Source organism: Aulostomus chinensis, chromosome 4, assembly GCF_037954235.1.
Source record: "Aulostomus chinensis isolate RoL2024-O1b breed Wild chromosome 4, RoL_Achi_v1.0, whole genome shotgun sequence".
In the NCBI taxonomy this organism is placed as follows: domain Eukaryota; kingdom Metazoa; phylum Chordata; class Actinopteri; order Syngnathiformes; family Aulostomidae; genus Aulostomus; species Aulostomus chinensis.
In genome coordinates, this window is record NC_141323.1 from 28,305,987 (window position 1) to 28,324,272 (window position 18,286).

At 43.6% G+C, this 18,286-nt stretch overlaps 13 non-coding genes and 5 pseudogenes across 13 annotated transcripts; all 18 read right to left on the bottom strand.

Annotated features, from left to right (window-relative positions):
- Positions 1 to 3,578: 3,578 nt before the first annotated feature.
- On the bottom strand, positions 3,579 to 3,687 carry LOC147265258 (5S ribosomal RNA; annotated as a pseudogene).
- A 310-nt stretch (positions 3,688 to 3,997) lies between these two features.
- Positions 3,998 to 4,116, bottom strand: LOC147265259 (5S ribosomal RNA). The gene has a single exon (XR_015115595.1). It is a non-coding gene; the product is annotated as a 5S ribosomal RNA (ribosomal RNA).
- Positions 4,117 to 4,425: 309 nt separating this feature from the next.
- LOC147265260 (5S ribosomal RNA) lies at positions 4,426 to 4,544 on the bottom strand. Its single transcript, XR_015113584.1, has one exon. It is a non-coding gene; the product is annotated as a 5S ribosomal RNA (ribosomal RNA).
- A 309-nt stretch (positions 4,545 to 4,853) lies between these two features.
- On the bottom strand, positions 4,854 to 4,972 carry LOC147265261 (5S ribosomal RNA). Its single transcript, XR_015115061.1, has one exon. It is a non-coding gene; the product is annotated as a 5S ribosomal RNA (ribosomal RNA).
- Positions 4,973 to 5,282: 310 nt separating this feature from the next.
- Positions 5,283 to 5,401, bottom strand: LOC147265262 (5S ribosomal RNA). Its single transcript, XR_015113568.1, has one exon. It is a non-coding gene; the product is annotated as a 5S ribosomal RNA (ribosomal RNA).
- A 309-nt stretch (positions 5,402 to 5,710) lies between these two features.
- Positions 5,711 to 5,829, bottom strand: LOC147265263 (5S ribosomal RNA; annotated as a pseudogene).
- A 729-nt stretch (positions 5,830 to 6,558) lies between these two features.
- LOC147265264 (5S ribosomal RNA) lies at positions 6,559 to 6,677 on the bottom strand. Its single transcript, XR_015113373.1, has one exon. It is a non-coding gene; the product is annotated as a 5S ribosomal RNA (ribosomal RNA).
- Positions 6,678 to 6,986: 309 nt separating this feature from the next.
- Positions 6,987 to 7,105, bottom strand: LOC147265265 (5S ribosomal RNA). The gene has a single exon (XR_015112679.1). It is a non-coding gene; the product is annotated as a 5S ribosomal RNA (ribosomal RNA).
- A 311-nt stretch (positions 7,106 to 7,416) lies between these two features.
- LOC147265266 (5S ribosomal RNA) lies at positions 7,417 to 7,535 on the bottom strand (annotated as a pseudogene).
- Positions 7,536 to 7,845: 310 nt separating this feature from the next.
- On the bottom strand, positions 7,846 to 7,954 carry LOC147265267 (5S ribosomal RNA; annotated as a pseudogene).
- A 311-nt stretch (positions 7,955 to 8,265) lies between these two features.
- LOC147265268 (5S ribosomal RNA) lies at positions 8,266 to 8,384 on the bottom strand (annotated as a pseudogene).
- Positions 8,385 to 15,367: 6,983 nt separating this feature from the next.
- On the bottom strand, positions 15,368 to 15,486 carry LOC147265269 (5S ribosomal RNA). Its single transcript, XR_015114712.1, has one exon. It is a non-coding gene; the product is annotated as a 5S ribosomal RNA (ribosomal RNA).
- Positions 15,487 to 15,795: 309 nt separating this feature from the next.
- On the bottom strand, positions 15,796 to 15,914 carry LOC147265270 (5S ribosomal RNA). The gene has a single exon (XR_015112680.1). It is a non-coding gene; the product is annotated as a 5S ribosomal RNA (ribosomal RNA).
- A 310-nt stretch (positions 15,915 to 16,224) lies between these two features.
- Positions 16,225 to 16,343, bottom strand: LOC147265271 (5S ribosomal RNA). The gene has a single exon (XR_015114760.1). It is a non-coding gene; the product is annotated as a 5S ribosomal RNA (ribosomal RNA).
- Positions 16,344 to 16,652: 309 nt separating this feature from the next.
- LOC147265272 (5S ribosomal RNA) lies at positions 16,653 to 16,771 on the bottom strand. The gene has a single exon (XR_015113911.1). It is a non-coding gene; the product is annotated as a 5S ribosomal RNA (ribosomal RNA).
- A 309-nt stretch (positions 16,772 to 17,080) lies between these two features.
- On the bottom strand, positions 17,081 to 17,199 carry LOC147265273 (5S ribosomal RNA). Its single transcript, XR_015114664.1, has one exon. It is a non-coding gene; the product is annotated as a 5S ribosomal RNA (ribosomal RNA).
- Positions 17,200 to 17,509: 310 nt separating this feature from the next.
- On the bottom strand, positions 17,510 to 17,628 carry LOC147265274 (5S ribosomal RNA). Its single transcript, XR_015115023.1, has one exon. It is a non-coding gene; the product is annotated as a 5S ribosomal RNA (ribosomal RNA).
- Positions 17,629 to 17,937: 309 nt separating this feature from the next.
- Positions 17,938 to 18,056, bottom strand: LOC147265275 (5S ribosomal RNA). Its single transcript, XR_015114385.1, has one exon. It is a non-coding gene; the product is annotated as a 5S ribosomal RNA (ribosomal RNA).
- Positions 18,057 to 18,286: the final 230 nt, after the last annotated feature.

Genomic DNA, 18,286 nt, shown 5'->3' on the forward strand with positions numbered 1-18,286 from the left:
CACATTGACACAACTCTTTAAAATTGTGTCACAAGCCCATTTGTGTGAGGTCCTATTTTCTCTTTTTCCGCATTCCTTTGTTTCCAGGTCTCTAATAAGTGCAGAATTACAAAGACAAGCAAGCTGGATCCTTCCTGGGCAGGTGATAGGAGCCATTGACCACTGGCCAGAGACCCTGGCACAGACTTTGGGGGGTGGTGAGAGAGAGCATTTCTACAATTATATTATACATTTATAGAATTCTACAAGCCTACAATTTCATTGAGCAGACGCTTTTGTCCAAAGCCACTTGCATATTTTTTCGGTGAGTTTGGCTCCTGAGCTCAAGACAGTTGTGACTCATAAAGGACAGCTTCAAATGCAGCTGTGAAGCCTCATTGTCAGCTGGGAGGAACGACAGGTGTCTCCCTCTAGTGGCTCCTCACAGCAACACGAGCCTCATTTCATTCACATGCATCCACCACCTCATTACCAAAGGCCAGTTGGGCCTCCACAGACAGGTGAGTTTCAAGTGTTGGACAAAGGTCTTTAAGATGTTCTAATTAATTCTATAACATCTGAGATTAAAATCTATGGAATTACAACCAACAAGCAGTCAAACACCTGATCAGATGCTCCTTCATGAGGCTGAGAAGAATCAATCTAAACTGGGATGAAGAAAATTAATTGAGAAGAGAAACCTACTGATTGGATGACATGGACCCACCTGATCCATGTCAGCCTTGTTGGAGCAGAAAGAGGTGGATCAGAGGAATCAGTGGATCAAGACTCAGGTGTCAGATGAAGAATCTCTTTATTCACAATTGAGTCAGAGAAATCTTCCAACGTGAACGTGACAGACCATTTTATACCAAAGACAGGCTGTGTGTGTGTGTGTGTGTGTGTGTGTGTGCGTGTGTCCCTACTGACTGGAAACTGAATAATAACCAGACTAATTTTTGTTATTGACCAAGTCTGGGTGACTCACTAAATTCATAACTGAAGTGATTATTTAATTAATAAACAAGACATTTGTCCAAAAGTCATGATCAAATTCATGTAAAATCTGAGCAACGAGGGTTTGAAAATGTTCAAATGAGCCAAAACAATGTCCTGGGATCCAACCAGGGACCTTTAGATCCACACCAATCTTCCCTGACCTCATAGAAACTGGAACATTTCAACAAATAAATTCAAATTCAACTAAGCAGCAACTCTAGAACAGTCAGAGCACTTGCTAATTCCCCTGTTAGCTCCAGATCAGACAATGCAGGCTCACCTTCACACTTGGTTGTACGACCGTCACCAGTTGAAGCTTCTCTGGTTCAATAAACTCTGGGGACTCAAGACACAAATCAGCACCGGTGCAGGTCCAGATCCAGATGTTAGCTGATGGGGACAATGGCTTAAGGGAGCTCCAGGTAGCTGGTTTGAACTGGTCCCTCATCTCTGTGAGTAGAAACCATCTGAGGTGGAGGGTGAAGATCTGCTTTGACCTCCTGATCTCCCAGTAAAGCCAGTATAGATGTTGAGCTTGGAGGAGTTGATGGCCTCCTTCATCTTCTTGTTGGAGATGTTTGCTAAACTCAGCACCACCACAGATCAGAGGAAAGTCCACTTGTCAGCTGGACACTGGAGTTTCTAGTGACCTGCAGGATCTTAGTTGTGGTGGCAGCAGGCCTGTTCTAAGAGCTTTGCTCACATTCATGATCAGGCTTCATAATGGTTCTGGACCACTGTGTGATAGGAGCTGATCCTGGAGCAGCAGAAGACAAATATAGAGAAGAAAAGACAAAAGACAGAGAGAAATGAGGGAGAGAATGACAAAAAGATGGGAACAAGATGAGGGTGAAAGACAAGCAGAGAGAAAGACAGGGGGACAGGGGGATGGAAGACAGACACACAACCAACAACAGCAACAGCAGCAATAATAGTTTTGATATTGTCCTGTTATTGATGTTTTCATGTGAAAGTGGCATATTTAAGATAAAAGACACTGTTAGAACAGAAAGATCCATAAAACCCACCAACCAGAGGTGTGTCTGGTACAGATGTGGAATTATTGGCTCACACAATGTTGAGGCAACTGGGAAGAAGACAAACAAAAGAGGCTTGTTTGATTCAGACATTCATCAAAAATGGTCCTGTCGAACTGTTCAATGTGTCATGACTTCAGAAGCTCAAATCCTCTCTAAGTTCTAGTGAGAGTGGAAGAGATTATAAAATGAGAGAAGCAGGGCCCTCCCTCAGAGCTGAAACAGCTCAGTTGGGAGAGCGTTAGACTGAAGATCTAAAGGTCCCTGGTCCGATCCCAGGTTTCAGCAGAGGAACAGCATTGACTTTACTTTCCAGTGGAGGAACTGCAGACATGAAGGAAACGAACATCTTGTCCTGTGCATTCTTATGACATTCAAGACATTTTTGGAGCCTCTTGTTGGATTTTGCCACAGAGAATCAGAACCAATCAAAAGCATGGTGGACTTGAACATGGAGGATTGAACAAGTCAAGAAAGCAGCAGTTTGACCTTCACAGGTGTTTCTTTTCCTGTCTAAATGCTGAAGGAAGAGCCTGAGTAGCTCAGACGGTAGCGCATCAGACTTTTAATCTGAGGGTCCAGGGTTAAAGTCCCTGTTCTGGTGCTATGCTGGTGTTCCAGTGTTTAACAACATGGTACTGGATGAAGTTCATTGTTGAACAAACTGTTATCATCAGAAGTAGAAGTGTTCTCGTCTTGCCACTGTGAGACTGTAGCTGCAGGTCAAATGTGAGATAAAAGTGACTAATAATAATTTCATGTGGCATGCAATTAACGAAAGACCACAAATGACACTGGTCAAGTTAATTTTATTTATATTGCACCAAATCACAACAAAACTTATCTCATGACACTTTACAGGTAGAGCAGGTCCAGTACCAAACTGCTTCAATGAATCTACACCCAACAATTCTCCATCAGCAAGCACATCCTGCAAAAGCGGCGACAAAAACCTTCCTTTTAACAGGCAGGAACATCGAGCAGATCCAGGCTCAATGGGGACGGCCTTCTGCTTTGACCGATTGGGGGGAAAGAGAACAGGAACAAAACAGAAAATGGAGGAAGACGGATATGTCGAAGGAAAGAGAGGGACAGAGATAAAGAGAGAGAGAGACTGATGGAAAGACGGTGATGTGAGTAGGTGGAGCTACGGGTGGCAGCTTGAGCCTCTTCAGCTCTGCAGCCTCCTCCAGCAGCACCCAGATCTGGAATGAGAGGAGCCAAAAAGGCTCCAGAAAAGGAGACAAGTTAGTAATACCTATGAGTATAATTAATGTATGACACATATAGGAGGAGAGAGAGGAGTAGAGAGAAGCCCAGTACACTGCATCTGCCATCTTTCTACTTCAAATTAAATAGGTGTCCTGTCAATAAAAGAAAAGAATGTTGATGTCATCGAGAGAAAAGTACTGCATCTGCCATCTGTCTACTTCAAATTAACCACTGCATGACATTCCATTCCAAAGCTGCAGAGGGCGCTTCAAGAAAAGGTGTGTGAGGGAAGCTCGCTCATGCTGGTCCCCAAAGACTCAAAGCTGCCCTTTCCTCACAAAGAAACAAAAAAGCTTACAGCACCAGGTATTCCCAGGCGGTCTGCCATCCAAGTACTAACCAGGCCCGACCCTGCTTAGCTTCCGAGATCAGACGAGTTCAGAATGGTATGGCCGTAAGCCCCTGACTCTAACACACATGGGCTCTATATCCATTTCACTCACTTTACAACCTCAAAAAAAATGTGATGTGCAACAGCCTCACGGTCTTTTTACACACCAAATAGTTGTCCTGTCAATACAAAGAAAAGAATGTTGATGTCATCTAGAGAAAAGTACTGCAACTGCAATCTGTCTACTTCAAATTACACACTGCATGACATTCCATTCGAAAGCTGTGGAGGGCGCTTCAAGAAAAGGTGTGTGAGGGAAGCTCGCTCATGCTGGTCCCCAAACACTCAAAGCTGCCCTTTCCTCACAAAGAAACAAAAAAGCTTACAGCACCTGGTATTCCCAGGCGGTCTCCCATCCAAGTACTAACCAGGCCCGACCCTGCTTAGCTTCCGAGATCAGACGAGATCAGGCGTGTTCAGAGTGGTATGGCCGTAAGCCCTTGACTCTTACACACATGGGCTCTATATCCATTTCACTCACTTTACAACCTCAGAAAAAAAGTGAAGCGCAACAGCCTATGGGTCTTTTCACACGCCAAATAGGTGTCCTGTCAATAAAAGAAAAGAATGTTGATGTCATCTAGAGAAAAGTACTGCATCTGCCATCTGTCTACTTCAAATTAACCACTGCATGACATTCCATTCCAAAGCTGTGGAGGGCGCTTCAAGAAAAGGTATGTGAGGGAAGCTCGCTCATGCTGGTCCCCAAAGACTCAAAGCTGCCCTTTCCTCACAAAGAAATAAAAAAGCTGACAGCACCTGGTATTCCCAGGCGGTCTCCTATCCAAGTACTAACCAGGCCCAACCCTGCTTAGCTTCCGAGATCAGACGAGATCGGGCGTGTTCAGAGTGGTATGGCCGTAAGCCCTTGACTCTGACACACATGGGCTCAATATCCATTTCACACAATTTACAACCTCAGAAAAAAAGTGATGCGCAACAGCCTCAGGGTCTTTTCACACGCCAAATACGTGTCATGTCAATAAAAGAAAAGAATGTTGATGTCATCGAGAGAAAAGTACTGCATCTGCCATCTGTCTTCTTCAAATTAACCACTGCATGAAATTTCATTCCAAAGCTGCAGAGGGCGCTTCAAGAAAAGGTGTGTGAGGGAAGCTCGCTCATGCTGGTCCCCAAAGACTCAAAGCGGCCCTTTCCTCACAATGAAACAAAAAAGCTTACAGCACCTGGTATTCCCAGGCGGCCTTCCATCCAAGTACTAACCAGGCCCGACCCTGCTAAGCTTCCGAGATCAGACGAGATCGGGCGTGTTCAGAGGGGTATGGCCGTAAGCCCTTGACTCTCACACACATGGGCTCTATATCCATTTCACTCACTTTACAACCTCAAAAAAAATGTAATGTGCAACAGCCTCACAGTCTTTTTACACACCAAATAGTTGTCCTGTCAATACAAAGAAAAAAATGTTGATGTCATCTAGAGAAAAGTACTGCATCTGCAATCTGTCTACTTCAAATTACACACTGCATGACATTCCATTCCAAAGCTGTGGAGGGCGCTTCAAGAAAAGGTGTGTGAGGGAAGTTCGCTCATGCTGGTCCCCAAACACTCAAAGCTGCCCTTTCCTCACAAAGAAATAAAAAAGCTTACAGCACCTGGTATTCCCAGGCGGTCTTCCATCCAAGTACTAACCAGGCTCGACCCTGCTTAGCTTCCGAGATCAGACGAGATCGGGCGTGTTCAGAGTGGTATGGCCGTAAGCCCTTGATTCTGACACACATGGGCTCTATATCCATTTCACACAATTTACAACCTCAGAAAAAAAGTGATGCGCAACAGCCTCAGGGTCTTTTCACACGCCAAATACGTGTCCTGTCAATAAAAGAAAAGAATGTTGATGTCATCGAGAGAAAAGTACTGCATCTGCCATCTGTCTTCTTCAAATTAACCACTGCATGAAATTCCATTCCAAAGCTGCAGAGGGCGCTTCAAGAAAAGGTGTGTGAGGGAAGCTCGCTCATGCTGGTCCCCAAACACTCAAAGCTGCCCTTTCCTCACAATGAAACAAAAAAGCTTATAGCACCTGGTATTCCCAGGCGGTCTCCCATCCAAGTAATAACCAGGCCCGACCCTGCTTAGCTTCTGAGATCAGACGAGATCGGGCGTGTTCAGAGTGGTATGGCCGTAAGCCCTTGACTCTCACACACATGGGCTCTATATCCATTTCACTCACTTTACAACCTCAAAAAAAATGTGATGTGCAACAGCCTCACGGTCTTTTTACACACCAAATAGTTGTCCTGTCAATACAAAGAAAAAAATGTTGATGTCATCTAGAGAAAAATACTGCATCTGCAATCTGTCTACTTCAAATTACACGCTGCATGACATTCCATTTCAAAGCTGCAGAAAGGCGCTTCAAGAAAAGGTGTGTGAAGGAAGCTCGCTCATGCTGGTCCCCAAACACTCAAAGCTGCCCTTTCCTCACAATGAAACCAAAAAGCTTACAGCAACTGGTATTTCCAGGCGGTCTTCCATCCAAGTACTATCCAGGCCTGACCCTGCTTAGCTTCCGTGATCAGACGAGTTCAGAATAGTATGGCCGTAAGCCCTTGACTCTCACACACATGGGCTCTATATCCATTTCACTCAATTTACAACCTCAAAAAAATGTGATGTGCAACAGCCTCACGGTCTTTTTACACACCAAATAGTTGTCCTGTCGATACAAAGAAAAGAATGTTGATGTCATCTAGAGAAAAGTACTGCATCTGCAATCTGTCTACTTCAAATTACACACTGCATGACATTCCATTCGAAAGCTGTGGAGGGCGCTTCAAGAAAAGGTGTGTGAGGGAAGCTCGCTCATGCTGGTCCCCAAAGACTCAAAGCTGCCCTTTCCTCACAATGAAACCAAAAAGCTTACGGCACCTGGTATTCCCAGGCGGTCTCCCATCCAAGTACTAACCAGGACCGATCCTGCTTCGCTTCCGAGATCAGACGAGATCGGGTGTGTTCAGAGTGGTATGGCCGTAAGCCCTTGACTCTGACACACATGGGCTCTATATCCATTTCACACAATTTACAACCTCAGAAAAAAAGTGATGCGCAACAGCCTCAGGGTCTTTTCACACGCCAAATCGGTGTCATGTCAATAAAAGAAAAGAATGTTGATGTCATCGAGAGAAAAGTCCTGCATCTGCCATCTGTCTTCTTCAAATTAACCACTGCATGAAATTCCATTCCAAAGCTGCAGAGGGCGCTTCAAGAAAAGGTGTGTGAGGGAAGCTCGCTCATGCTGGTCCCCAAACACTCAAAGCTGCCCTTTCCTCACAATGAAACAAAAAAGCTTACAGCACCTGGTATTCCCAGGCGGTCTTCCATCCAAGTACTAACCAGGCCCGACCCTGCTTAGCTTCCGAGATCAGACGAGATCGGGCGTGTTCAGAGTGGTATGGCCGTAAGCCCTTGACTCTCACACACATGGGCTCTATATCCATTTCACACATTTTACAACCTCAGAAAAAAAGTGATGCGCAACAGCCTCAGGGTCTTTTCAAACGTCAAATAGGTGTCCTGTCAATACAAAGAAAAGAATGTTGATGTCATCTAGAGAAAACTACTGCATCTGCCATCTGTCTACTTCAAATTACACGCTGCATGACATTCAATTTCAAAGCTGCAGAAAGGCGCTTCAAGAAAAGGTGTGTGAGGGAAGCTCACTCATGCTGGTCCCCAAAGACTCAAAGCTGCCCTTTCCTCACAAAGAAACAAAAAAGCTTACAGCACCTGGTATTCCCAGGCGGTCTTCCATCCAAGTACTAACCAGGCCCGAACCTGCTAAGCTTCCGAGATCAGACGAGATCGGGCATGTTCAGAGTGGTATGGCCGTAAGCCCTTGACTCTCACACACATGGGCTCTATATCCATTTCACTCACTTTACAACCTCAAAAAAAATGTGATGTGCAAAAGCCTCACGGTCTTTTTACACACCAAATAGTTGTCCTGTCAATACAAAGAAAAGAATGTTGATGTCATCTAGAGAAAAGTACTGCATCTGCAATCTATCTACTTCAAATTACACACTGCATGACATTCCATTCGAAAGCTGTGGAGGGCGCTTCAAGAAAAGGTGTGTGAGGGAAGCTCGCTCATGCTGGTCCCCAAACACTCAAAGCTGCCCTTTCCTCACAATGAAACAAAAAAGCTTACAGCACCTGGTATTCCCAGGCGGTCTCCCATCCAAGTACTAACCAGGCCCAACCCTGCTTAGCTTCCACGATCAGACGAGTTCAGAATGGTATGGCCGTAAGCCCCTGACTCTGACACACATGGGCTCTATATCCATTTCACTCACTTTACAACCTCAGAAAAAAAGTGATGCGCAACAGCCTCAGGGTCTTTTCACACGTCAAATAGGTGTCCTGTCAATACAAAGAAAAGAATGTTGATGTCATCTAGAGAAAAGTACTGCATCCTCCATCTGTCTACTTCAAATTACACGCTGCATGAGATTCCAATTCAAAGCTGCAGAAAGGCGCTTCAAGAAAAGGTGTGTGAGGGAAGCTCGCTCATGCTGGTCCCCAAAGACTCAAAGCGGCCCTTTCCTCACAAAGAAACAAAAAAGCTTATAGCATCTTGTATTCCCAGGCGGTCTTCCATCCAAGTACTAACCAGTCCCGACCCTGCTTAGCTTCCGAGATCAGACGAGATCGGGCGTGTTCAGAGTGGTATGGCCGTAAGCCCTTGACTCTGACACACATGGGCTCTATATCCATTTCACACACTTTACAACCTCAGAAAAAAAGTGATGCGCAAAAGCCTCAGGGTCTTTTCACACGCCAAATCGGTGTCCTGTCAATAAAAGAAAAGAATGTTGATGTCATCGAGACAAAAGTACTGCATCTGCCATCTGTCTACTTCAAATTAACCACTGCATGACATTCCATTCCAAAGCTGTGGAGGGCGCTTCAAGAAAAGGTGTGTGAGGGAAGCTCGCTCATGCTGGTCCCCAAAGACTCAAAGCTGCCCTTTCCTCACAAAGAAATAAAAAAGCTTACAGCACCTGGTATTCCCAGGCAGTCTTCCATCCAAGTACTAACCAGGCCCGACCCTGCTTAGCTTCCGAGATCAGACGAGATCGGGCGTGTTTTTTTTTTTTGTCTTTTATTATCAAAAATACATCATACATTTTTACCAACTGTACATTCTTATTTACATGACAAAATTTAACAATTATATAAAAAATAAATTCCTTCAGGAAAGAAATCTTACCAAAAAAAAACCCCCACCCTTGATACACCTCGAACTTGATGAAAACACCATCAGAGTTTTTTTTTTTTTTTTTTTTTTTTTTTTTAATTAAGTTAAATTTAGACAAATAAACCAACACTATGTGCCTACAGCCACTGGAGCAATGCAGGTCATTCCAAAAAAATAAATAAATAAAAATTAAAGAGAGACAAAAAAAACTCATGGGACTAAAAAGAACAAATTCCTGTCGTGAAGTGTCACACACACAAATTTTTTTTTTTTTTTTTTTAAATGAAATTTTATCAAAATGAAATGTTAAACACACCAAAAACATAAACCACCCAATTTGCTCACCCCTTTATTAAATTTGAAAAATACTTTGCTTTATAAAAAAAAAGAGACTACTTAGCTGGGAATTTGAAGAGAAAACATACCATTGTCAATCTTGTTTATTTCAATTTTGCCATTTGCTATGTTGAAAAATGTGTTTTTCCTGCAGAAAGTGTTTTCAAAAATATCCTTGTCCATGTCATGTAAGATTTGTAGGTGCGTCAAGAGTGTTGTGTAAAAAACCCCAAATATGTTTATTTTCTTCTTTTCATAGAGAGCGTAGTTTCTAGTTGTCCATATTGATTTTTTTGCAAAAGTGAGTATGGTATTTATGAGAGTCCTGTTCTGATCCTTTTGTTTCAGTGTTGTACCAAAGAGAAGAGTCCATGTCCATAGTGTTTCATCTGTCAAACTGAAATTGCAGTGCTCTTGCAGTAGCATCCTGATGAAATTCCTGAATTTATCCGATTCCTTGCAGTTGATGAATAGATGCTCCTGGTCTTCCGGTTCTTTATTGCAGATTTGGCATGTCCTACTGTAGTTTTCCTTATTAATCTGGTGTAATTTGATTCCTGTGAAAATTCTCCTGTGTCTGATATTGAATTCTAGCTTGAAAGTATTGCTGTCCATGTAAGGTATGTTAAGGTTTTGCCAGATTTTTCCTATCGGTATTCCCTTGAATAATTGTGCCCAGTGTTTTTCTGCTTTTGGAGTGCGTTTAATTGAGTTAATCCCTATGGTGTACCAGTCCTTTGTTTTCACCTGTGACAGCTCTTTCCCTGTGTACTGTGTGACAAGCTCAAGCGGTGGGAGTTCGGGGTCTGCTCTCGATTTGTCCGTGATGATTAAGTTTCTCCACAGTGAGGTTATGTTTCTGTTGATTTTGTTACCTAGTCCATTTAGGTAATCCTTTCTGCACGGTGTCCCTGTTTTTTTGAGTTGGGTTGTGACTTTCCTGAGACTGAACAGACCCCTTTCCCCCACCACTTGACCGACCCTTGTTATATTATGTTGCTGAAGTGCCCTGCATTTAAGTGTCCTACCAGTGTGTGTGAAAAAGGTGCTTTCGAGAAAAGGTAACTGCAGCACATGACTTTTCTGACTGCACTTAGGCCTGAGGTGGGGCAGGAATTTGCCCCATGCCTCTAGCACCTCCTGGTAGAACATCGGTAGCGAGCCATGGCTTTTCCCAGGAAGGAGGTGATAAAGAGGGAGTTTCTCCCCCTCCCCGTACTCAGCCAGGTAGCCCGCCATTGTGTCCTCCCAGGGGTACTGCCTGTTCGAATCGAGAAAATTTCTAACTAATTTGGCCCTGAGTGCATCTTTTTTTGCACTGATGTCAATTAGTCCTAATCCCCCCTCCCTTTTATTAGCAATTATCACCCGATGAGCGATCGAATTTCCCTTTCCCCTCCAAAGGAAGGAGGAGATCGCTTCATTGAGCGAATTTAGTGCCCACTGCGGTAGCTCACAGGCCCCCAAAACATGATTAATTTTTGACAGTATTAAGGCATTGATGACAATTACCTTTCCTCTCAGGCTTAAACCCCTACTTCTCCATAAATTAAGTGTATTTTCTACCTTTTTTACAAGTTCTCTCCACCCTAAGTCCCTGGCTTCCCCTTCATTTTTACCAATGTATACACCCAGTATTTTCCTGTATTCTTTAGTGCTAAAACCCCAATTATTTTTGAAACTATTTTTACCGAATTCCATCATTTCTGACTTATTTCTGTTAACCTTAGCTCCTGATGCTTTTTCATATCTTTCTAGATGTTTTATAATATAATTTAAATTTTCTTCATTTTTAAACATTATATTGATATCATCCGCAAATTGTGCTATTTTAACGACTTTGTCTCTATATGTTTTTATACCTATAATATTCTTATCATTCATTATACTTAAAGCTAGTGGCTCAGCAACAATACTGTATAAAAGAGCTGAAAGCGGGCATCCTTGCCTTACCGATCTTTTTAATTTGATCTTTTCTGTTAGTTGTCCATTTATCTTTATTTGACTGTATGCGTTATCGTATAATAATTTAATCCATCTAATAAAGCCTTCACCGTATCCAAATCTTTTTAAAGTTTTATATAAGAAAAGATGTTCTACTCTGTCGAATGCTTTCTCCAAATCAATTCCGAGCAGATACCCCCCCTGTGCTGCCATTGTCCTGACGGTATCCTTTATTGTAAGGATCGTATCTATGATGTCTCTATCTGGTATGCCGTATGCCTGTGTATTACCAATAATGGTTCCTATTGTAAGTTTAAGCCTGTTTGCCAGTGTTTTGGTCAGTATCTTGTAATCTGTATTGAGTAAACTTATTGGTCTATAGTTTGTTATATCCTGTTTTGAACCTTTATTTTTGTAGATAAGTGAAATTATTCCTGCAGTGAATGTATTGGATGTTCTCTGTTCCCGTTCCATTGAGTGGTACAATGACAGCAACAGGGGAGCTATCTGCTCTTTGAAACAAATATAAAATTCTGCTGTTAAACCATCTACCCCTGGACTTTTGTTTTTATTTAAGCTATCTATTGCCGTCTTTATCTCATTAATAGTAATTTGTGCATCAGACCATTCCTTATCCTCCACTGAAATACTAGTTTGGATATTTGATAACAACTTGTCTACCTCTTCGCTATTGCTATATCCATTATCAAATAATTCTTTATAAAACTCTGTAGTTACTCTTAGTATATTTTCTTGATCGTCATATTCTTTTCCAGTTATATCGTTGATTTTTTCTATTATAGTTTTGTTTTGTTTTTGCTTTTCGAGCCCCAAAAAATATGCGGTGCATTTTTCTCCTTCTACTAAATTTTTAACTCTGCTTCTTATCATTGCACCTCTGCATTTTATTTTTTCTATGTTTCCTAGTTTTGCTTTATATAATTCATAGTTTTCTGTGTTTCTGTTAGGTTCTTTATCAAATAATGCTATTTCATGATTGATTAATTTTCTTAGTCGATTTTCTTCCAGCTCCTCTCTCCACTTTTTCTCTTTACTATAATTTATACTACTTCTTTTAATTCTTTGCTTTAGAATTTCCCACTTTTCTATAAAATTATTTTCTATTTTCATTTCAATTTTTGCATAATCAAGCAGTTTTGTGATTTTTTTAACGTAAGTTGAATCTGCCAGGAGGCTGGAGTTGAGGCACCAGGTACCTCCCCCCCTGAAACCTCCTGCAGCACCCAAGTAACACTCAATTGTTGCGTGATCACTCCATGCGTTATAATTATATTGTATTTTATTGATCTGTTTTGTTGCTTCAGGGGCCGCTAGACATAAATCTATTCTGGCTTGTTTCATTTTTCCCTGCACAACCTGTCTTCTGGAGTACTCTTTCTTGAATGGGTTGTGAATTCTCCATACATCTGTCAAATTGTGAATATTCATTAAATTATATAGCTCAGTTCTGCTTGTGTCATTCTTGTATACATTGTTAATTGATATATCATCCTTAGTTAATGCGATATTGAAATCGCCTATTATTATGGTTCTATGATCTATCCATCTGCTTATACTATTTAGAAACATTTTCCTTTCCTTTTCACAGTTACTGGCATATATGTTAACAATTCTGTATGTTCTATTGTTTATGCAAACATCTATAATAAGTATTCTACCTTTCTTGTCATGATATATTAACTTGCTATTGGTACTTATAGTCTTTTTTACTAAAATAGCTACGCCACAAGATTTACTTGTGCCGTTGCTAAAAAAGACATCTCCTTCCCACATTTTGCTTGCTGCCGCCACGCTATCCCCTTCCCACCTTGTCTCCTGTAAGCAGAGAATGTCACACTTGCTTTTAAGTAAAATGGCGGTCATCCTGCCATAAGTGCGGAGTCCATTGACATTAAGGGAGTGCAGCAGAAACATGGTCAGACCAAAAAAACCTTTAAACAGCCAATTTTCCCTCAAGATTTTTTACCTCTCCCTCCTTCTTTCTTCTGTTTTTTCTTCATCGCAGCATCTTTTATTGAGGTGTGCTTTTTCCGAATATTTTTTATTGTGGCAAAGTCCATTTCCGAGTCACTGTTTGATCTACTCTGAGGAGGGAAGGTGGAGGGCACATTTAAGGTAGGTACCCTGGTGGATGTGGCTGCCGCCGGCTGCAATTCTCTTGGGGTATCCCCCACCTCCATTGATTCCAGGAGTTGAGAAGGCTCCGGCTCCTTTTCGGACCCGTTTCCTCCTCCATCCTTTCCTCTCTGCTGTGGGCCTGAGTCAGTGCTCATGTCATTCAGACTTGAACCAAGCCTTGTGCCTGGGCTCTGCACCACTTTAGGAGGGCTCTGGGTTCTCTGAGGGGCGTAACCCTCACCAGCAGCCTGCTTGGCGGCGCCACTACCCACCTCGTCATCTTCCTCCTCATCCTCCGTTCCTACCTCACTTAAACCTTCCATCTCACTGTACAGCTCCTCAGATCCAGATTCCACCACAATATCCTCATCACTATAATTACAATTACATTCATCAATTTTGTTCCAACACACCTCACATTTCTGTATCTTATTAGGTTTCCTGTTGCACTCCCTTGCATAATGCCCCTGGACACCACACTTATGGCAGGAGAACTCAGGACAGTCCCTTAGGATGTGCCCCGGCTGGAGGCACATCCTACACACCCTAGCCTGCCTATCATGTATGACCCTGAAATATTCCGGTCCCATTGCTGTGTCAAACCGTGCTGAATAAGGCAGAGATTGGACTTTATCTGTAAACTTTACTTTGAGAAACCGCGTCCCATCAGCAATTTGCGTACCCGGCCACATCCTCCTCCTTATAGTTGATGCAGCTGAGACTCCCCACCCTTCTAGCTTTTGTAAAATTTCCTCATCTCTGATGTAAGCTGGTAAGCTTAAAAAAGAAACCATGAGTTCATCATTACACAGATCTTTGACATGCACTGTGTTGTCCCCAATTTTGAAACCATCTAGGATTCTCTCTTTCCCTTTGATGTGTGACATGGTAATTTCATATTTCTGCGGCCCTGTCGCCCTACAGGCTATTAAACCTCCACACAGTGCTCTTATGCATCTCATTAATTCGAGAACTGGGACTTCATCCTGCCCAGTTACCTCGACACTGACCGTCAGTTCTCTGTCATACTTGTGGTCGCCACCCGCAGATTTCGCCGCTCCATGTCGCTGCTGCAGCTGCCTTTCCCCACCAGACGCCGCATCTCTTTCCGCCGCCAATTCTCTCTCACTCTCCGTCGCCTCTCCAGTAGCTCCTCGCTGCCCAGGTCTTCTCGGAACCACGTCTTCAACTCTGTTCTTCAGGCCACCAGCTCTCGTTGCCTGTGGACCGTCTCCAGCGCTCCTTCCACACATCTCCTCTGAATCAGCCGCTGCTCGCCGTCTTTCCCCCGCTGTCGCTGCGGAAGCCGCTCTCGCATTTCCCTCCGGCAGTTTTCCTTCCGACTTCTTCATGTTTCGTTTCTGATTGTTTCTTTTAACAAGCAACCATTTTTCATTTTCTTCACCTGTTTGTGCGTTTTTGTCAAGTCCGTTTTCCATGCTCGTAATCTGAAATCCGTTTGCAGAGTTCAAATCCATTTGGTCCGTCCGAAAGTTTTCCATTAGGAAAAAAAAACTCAAATTGACCTCCCCCGATCAGTATAAAAACTGTCGGGGGGAAAAAATGTTCACTCTAAAAACGAACCAAAAATGCACGGAAAATAAGGAAGAACAATGAAAAAAGGCTGAAAAAAAACGAAAGAAATGGGAAAAGCGGAGTCCGCGAACCTCCGTGTGTCGTGCTGTCAGCGTACCGTCTGATTGGCGCATGCGTGTTCAGAGTGGTATGGCCGTAAGCCCTTGACTCTGACACACATGGGCTCTATATCCGTTTCACACACTTTACAACCTCAGAAAAAAAGTGATGCGCAACAGCCTCAGGGTCTTTTCACACGCCAAATCGGTGTCCTGTCAATAAAACAAAAGAATGTTGATGTCATCGAGAGAAAAGTACTGCATCTGCCATCTGTCTTCTTCAAATTAACCACTGCATGAAATTCCATTCCAAAGCTGCAGAGGGCCCTTCAAGAAAAGGTGTGTGAGGGAAGCTCGCTCATGCTGGTCCCCAAAGTCTCAAAGCGGCCCTTTCCTCACAATGAAACAAAAAAGCTTACAGCACCTGGTATTCCCAGGCGGTCTTCCATCCAAGTACTAACCAGGCCCGACCCTGCTAAGCTTCCGAGATCAGACGAGATCGGGCGTGTTCAGAGTGATATGGCCGTAAGCCCTTGACTCTCACACACATGGGCTCTATATCCATTTCACACAATTTACAACCTCAGAAAAAAAGTGATGCGCAACAGCCTCACGGTCTTTTTACACACCAAATCGGTGTCCTGTCAATAAAAGAAAAGAATGTTGATGTCATCGAGAGAAAAGTACTGCATCTGCCATCTGTCTTCTTCAAATTACACACTGCATGACATTCCATCCGAAAGCTGTGTAGGGCGCTTCAAGAAAAGGTGTGTGAGGGAAGCTCGCTCATGCTGGTCCCCAAACACTCAAAGCGGCCCTTTCCTCACAATGAAACAAAAAAGCTTACAGCACCTGGTATTCCCAGGCGGTCTTCCATCCAAGTACTAACCAGGCCCGACCCTGCTTAGCTTCCGAGATCAGACGAGATCGGGCGTGTTCAGAGTGGTATGGCCGTAAGCCCTTGACTCTCACACACATGGGCTCTATATCCATTTCACTCACTTTACAACCTCAAAAAAAATGTGATGTGCAACAGCCTCACAGTCTTTTTACACACCAAATAGTTGTCCTGTCAATACAAAGAAAAAAATGTTGATGTCATCTAGAGAAAAGTACTGCATCTGCAATCTGTCTACTTCAAATTACACACTGCATGACATTCCATTCGAAAGCTGTGGAGGGCACTTCAAGAAAAGGTGTGTGAGGGAAGCTCGCTCATGCTGGTCCCCAAACACTCAAAGCTGCCCTTTCCTCACAATGAAACAAAAAAGCTTACAGCACCTGGTATTCCCAGGCGGTCTCCCATCCAAGTACTAACCAGGCCCAACCCTGCTTAGCTTCCGAGATCAGACGAGAGCGGGCGTGTTCAGAGTGGCATGGCCGTCAGCTCTTGACTCTGACACACATGGGCTCTATATCCATTTCACACACTTTACAACCTCAGAAAAAAAGTGATGCGCAACAGCCTCAGGGTCTTTTCACACGCCAAATCGGTGTCCTGTCAATAAAACAAAAGAATGTTGATGTCATTGAGAGAAAAGTACTGCATCTGCCATCTGTCTTCTTCAAATTAACCACTGCATGAAATTCCATTCCAAAGCTGCAGAGGGCCCTTCAAGAAAAGGTGTGTGAGGGAAGCTCGCTCATGCTGGTCCCCAAAGTCTCAAAGCGGCCCTTTCCTCACAATCAAACAAAAAAGCTTACAGCACCTGGTATTCCCAGGCGGTCTTCCATCCAAGTACTAACCAGGCCCGACCCTGCTAAGCTTCCGAGATCAGACGAGATCGGGCGTGTTCAGAGTGGTATGGCCGTAAGCCCTTGACTGTGACACACATGGGCTCTATATCCATTTCACACACTTTACAACCTCAGAAAAAAAGTGATGCGCAAAAGCCTCAGGGTCTTTTCACACGCCAAATCGGTGTCCTGTCAATAAAAGAAAAGAATGTTGATGTCATCGAGAGAAAAGTACTGCATCTGCCATCTGACTTCTTCAAATTAACCACTGCATGAAAATCCATTCCAAAGCTGCAGCGGGCGCTTCAAGAAAAGGTGTGTGAGGGAAGCTCGCTCATGCTGGTCCCCAAAGACTCAAAGCGGCCCTTTCCTCACAATGAAACAAAAAAGCTTTCAGCACCTGGTATTCCCAGGCGGTCTCCCATCAAAGTACTAACCAGGCCCGACCCTGCTAAGCTTCCGAGATCAGACGAGATCGGGCGTGTTCAGAGTGGTATGGCCGTAAGCCCTTGACTCTCAGACACATGGGCTCCATATCCATTTCACTCACTTTACAACCTCAAAAAAAATGTGATGTGCAACAGCCTCACGGTCTTTTTACACACCAAATAGTTGTCCTGTCAATACAAAGAAAAGAATGTTGATGTCATCTAGAAAAAAGTACTGCATCTGCAATCTGTCTACTTCAAATTACACACTGCATGACATTCCATTCGAAAGCTGTGGAGGGCGCTTCAAGAAAAGTTGTGTGAGGGAAGCTCGCTCATGCTGGTCCCCAAACACTCAAAGCTGCCCTTTCCTCACAATGAAACAAAAAAGCTTACAGCACCTGGTATTCCCAGGCCGTCTCCCATCCAAGTACTAACCAGGCCCGACCCTGCTTAGCTTCCGAGATCAGAAGAGATCGGGCGTGTTCAGAGTGGTATGGCCGTGAGCCCTTGACTCTGACACACATGGGCTCTATATCCATTTCACACACTTTACAACCTCAGAAAAAAAGTGATGCGCAACAGCCTCAGGGTCTTTTCACACGCCAAATACGTGTCCTGTCAATAAAAGAAAAGAATGTTGATGTCATCGAGAGAAAAGTACTGCATCTGCCATCTGTCTTCTTCAAATTAACCACTGCATGACATTCCATTCCAAAGCTGCGGAGGGCGCTTCAAGAAAAGGTGTGTGAGGGAAGCTCGCTCATGCTGGTCCCCAAAGACTCAAAGCCGCCCTTTCCTCACAAAGAAATAAAAAAGCTTACAGCACCTGGTATTCCCAGGCGGTCTTACATCCAAGTACTAACCAGGCCCGACCCTGCTTAGCTTCCGAGATCAGACGAGATCGGGCGTGTTCAGAGTGGTATGGCCGTAAGCCCTTGACTCTGACACACATGGGCTCTATATCCATTTCACACAATTTACAACCTCAGAAAAAAAGTGATGCGCAACAGCCTCAGGGTCTTTTCACACGCCAAATCGGTGTCCTGTCAATAAAAGAAAAGAATGTTGATGTCATCGAGACAAAAGTACTGCATCTGCCATCTGTCTACTTCAAATTAACCACTGCATGACATTCCATTCCAAAGCTGTGGAGGGCGCTTCAA